Source organism: Littorina saxatilis, linkage group LG17 (genome assembly GCF_037325665.1).
Source record: "Littorina saxatilis isolate snail1 linkage group LG17, US_GU_Lsax_2.0, whole genome shotgun sequence".
NCBI lineage: Eukaryota > Metazoa > Mollusca > Gastropoda > Littorinimorpha > Littorinidae > Littorina > Littorina saxatilis.
The window spans coordinates 10,554,730-10,558,360 of NC_090261.1; positions in this window are offsets into that span (position 1 = coordinate 10,554,730).

The following is a 3,631-nucleotide window of genomic DNA, read 5'->3' on the forward strand; positions in this document are numbered from 1 at the left end:
AGATCGATAGTAGGTAGAGAGTTATAAATGTATTACCCGTAATCAATACACGTTACTCTCAGAGAGAGAGAGAGAGAGAGAGAGAGAGAGAGAGAGAGAGAGAGAGAGAGAGAGAGAGAGAGAGAGAGAGAGAGAGAGAGAGAGAGAAAAAAAGTGTGTCTGTCTCTTTCTTTCTCTCTCTCTCTTTTGCGTGTGTGTGTGTGTGTGTGTGTGTGTGTGTGTGTGTGTGTGTGTGTGTGTGTGTGTGTGTGTGTGTGTGTCTGCAACTATGGAGAAAATGAAAAAGATGGAGTACACAAGTGTTGTGCTCCGGTCAGAACAAACAAACATGCAGACGAACACAAACTTACTAGCATTGATCGAGTGGTTCCGGTTACTGTCCTACGTACGTTGGGTGTAAGATTAGATGGTCTTTTATTTCCATTATCATTGTATTATATTTATAACAACACTAGTTCTAAGTAAGGATCAGCGAGGAGCTTTAAATGTTGAGGGCATGAAAGTGGACCGTTTATAGTGATCTTTCTTGCACTAAAGCTGCGTTCTAATGACTTACCATGGTAGTTAGTTAGCGTCCAATGAATGAATAATATATTAAAAGGGTTGCAGTAGCATGGTGTCGTGCTTTTGGTCTGCAGTTTATGTGTGTCTGATAATAGCTCCGCAAGATGTTTCATCGCAATCGCTTATTCTGTCTGCGTGGTGCTGTTGTTGTGGGAGGGGCCGCTGAAACGATCTCTTTGCTTTGATTCCTCGCACTTTCCTAATCCTAAATCAGCTGGCAGAGTTGTTAGTTTTATGGTGTGTGTGTTTGTGTGGACATTTAATATGGATGTTGTTTTCGTTCGAAAAATGTTTTACTTGTTCATATCTAGACGTTAATGTGATTTTGTGTCCAATGGCACTTTTTTTGCTTCTTCTTCTTCTTTTCCTTTTTCTTCTTTTCCTTTTTAAATGTTTGTTTTCAGGTAGAACTTTACATATGACGACTTCGGCACGGTTGGCCAAGTGGTAAGGCGTCCGCCCCGTGATCGGGAGGTCGTGGGTTCGAACCCCGGCCGGATACCTAAGACTTTAAAATTGGCAATCTAGTGGCTGCTCCGCCTGGTGTCTGGCATTATATTATAGGGTTAGTGCTAGGACTGGTTGGTCCGGTGTCAGAATAATGTGACTGGGTGAGACATGAAGCCTGTGCTGCGACTTCTGTCTTGTGTGTGGCGCACGGAAAATGTCAAAGCAGCACCGCCCTGATATGGCCCTTCGTGGTCGGCTGGGCGTTAAGCAAACAAACAAACAAATATGACGACTTTTTTTGGGGGGGGGGGGGGGGTCATTTATGTTGAATTTGTAAAAAAATTCTAGAGTTTGCCATAAGAGGATCACAGCTAAGTTCTCTATTGTTTGGTTTGAGACAATCTTCAATGCCCCGTACTGTTGGTGCTGGTTGAGTATGTTTGCTCTTTCAAGCGGGGAGTTCAGAGCTCGAGGTAAGACGGGACTAAGACACGAAAGATCGCGTTTCTTGCTTCTAATCTTGCTGCTAATCTATTGCAAAGGCACATATATATATATATCGTGTTTAGGTTATCTAGCGAATTTGGGGTCAAAGGTGACAGTGTACTGTTATCGCGAATGGTGCACTGAGAGCGACACACTGCACGTCACCGCGATTGAGTACTGAAGATCTTTGTTGACAAATGTGCGCCTTTCTCTTGTTAGAAGGCTGTATGGTCGAATTCAGTAAACGCGCATTGATTATGGACGCACGAGGGTCGTCTTTCTGACATATTTATGGAATCCCAGGAGTCTTTGACGTTTTCCTTTATGACACTTGGAAGTATTGTTCCGCTGGATCCGTATAGCCAGAGATTCTCTACAGACTCTGGTAAAGAGAGACAGAGAGACAGAGCGAAGGAATTGACTTTCTGTCATGTCTGAAAATGATACATCTGTGTCTTTCTTTCAGATACCGTAGGGTATTTATTGTGTAATGATTGACGATGGCATTTATCATAGCACTCCCAGCACTCAGTCGTTAAATCATATTTTGTAACGTCTGCTACGTCAGCGAGAGAATCTCACTTTGTTCGATACATTCACTAGTCAACACCATCGTGTCACAATGCATTCGTCATCTCACGTGTCTGTGTTTTGTGTGGCGTGCCTCCCTGATCAATCTTGTGTGCCACCATGTTTTTGTAGCGTGTTTCCAATACATCGTCTGCGTGCCAGCAGGAGTGCTTGACCTTTACTGACCCAATGTCATGCAAATCTCCAGGGGTCAAGAGAATCTGCCAGACACATACATCAGGAAACAGCACTCCTGGGTAGGCTGAAGAATTGGGAAGCTAAAGTTCTTTGACTGGCCGAGTTATGGAGTGAGCATACTTTTTTGGGATGTTTTTCTGAGCATGCTTGAAACAGTGACTTTTGATTGTATGTTGATCATGATTGTAAACATGACACCCTCTAAGCTTTAGGCCTCCTGAAGAAATAAACCAAAGCTAAACATCTTATCGCTGACCTCAACACTCCAGCGCTTCGACAGAGTTTTTCAAAATAACCACTCATGTGTAACGAACCAGAACCTCCGAGAAGAAGGTTTAAGACTGATTTTTTGAATTAAGACGATAAGATCAGAGCCACGAGGACAAGCATAGGTAAAAACCATTCAAGATAGAAATGGAGAAGTTCCCTACACAAACAAATAACCCTGTTGAAGTGAAACACTTACGTTTTAGAACAGTTGGTGTTTTATTTACAACAGTTCATGTTCTTTCTTAGAGTCAGACACTTACTTTTTGTTGTGACGGCAAAGAGTCGCGTTGAGTAATATCAAAAGACTGAGGTGCTAACATTTTGAAGAGAGAACGATAACATGGTCTGTTGATTTTATTGGCTGGGTGGTTACTGATACCCGACGCTTGAAGGAAATGTTTATTGGGTGGAGAATAAAGGCCTTCAGGAAGGGGTCGGGTAGGACGGGTGGGAGAGGGGGAGAGAGAGAGCCTCAGAGAGGGGGGGGGGAGGAAGAGAGAGAGAGGGGGTAGGGAGAGAGAGAGAGGAGAGAGAGAGAGAGAGGGGGGAGAGAGAGAGAGAGAGAGAGAGGGGGGGGGGGGAGAGAGAGAGAGAGAGAGAGAGAGAGAGAGAGAGAGCGCGCCATCAAGCCAAGTAGAAAGTGTGTCCTTATATAAAGCTTAGGGCTTTTGAAGGGGATGGGGCAATGTAAAAGGGGAGTGTTAACAAAGAGTTGTTATTCTCGTCATTTTACACCTCACGGTGTGCAGCTGTCGGTGTCGCGAATGCCTTGATACTGTAATAAAAGGTAATATACGCGCTGTGCTATACATCAGTAACACCTTGCAATGAGGGGTGTCTTGTTCGTGGCATGGGTGTGAAGGGGGTTGATGTCACTTTTACTAGATCGAGTTTTGTTGTTGTTGAGACGATGGACCATATTAGTATGCAGGATTGTTTAAATGCAGGAGAATTTGCTAACTCAGTATCGGAGACATGTTGCAGATCTACGGTCGTTACCTTGTTTGTGCGCCCAGAAAGGTGTTGTTGCATCCAGTCACAAGATTATGTCTTCTTAGTGACAGTGTTTTAATTGACTTCCTAGAACTTTATT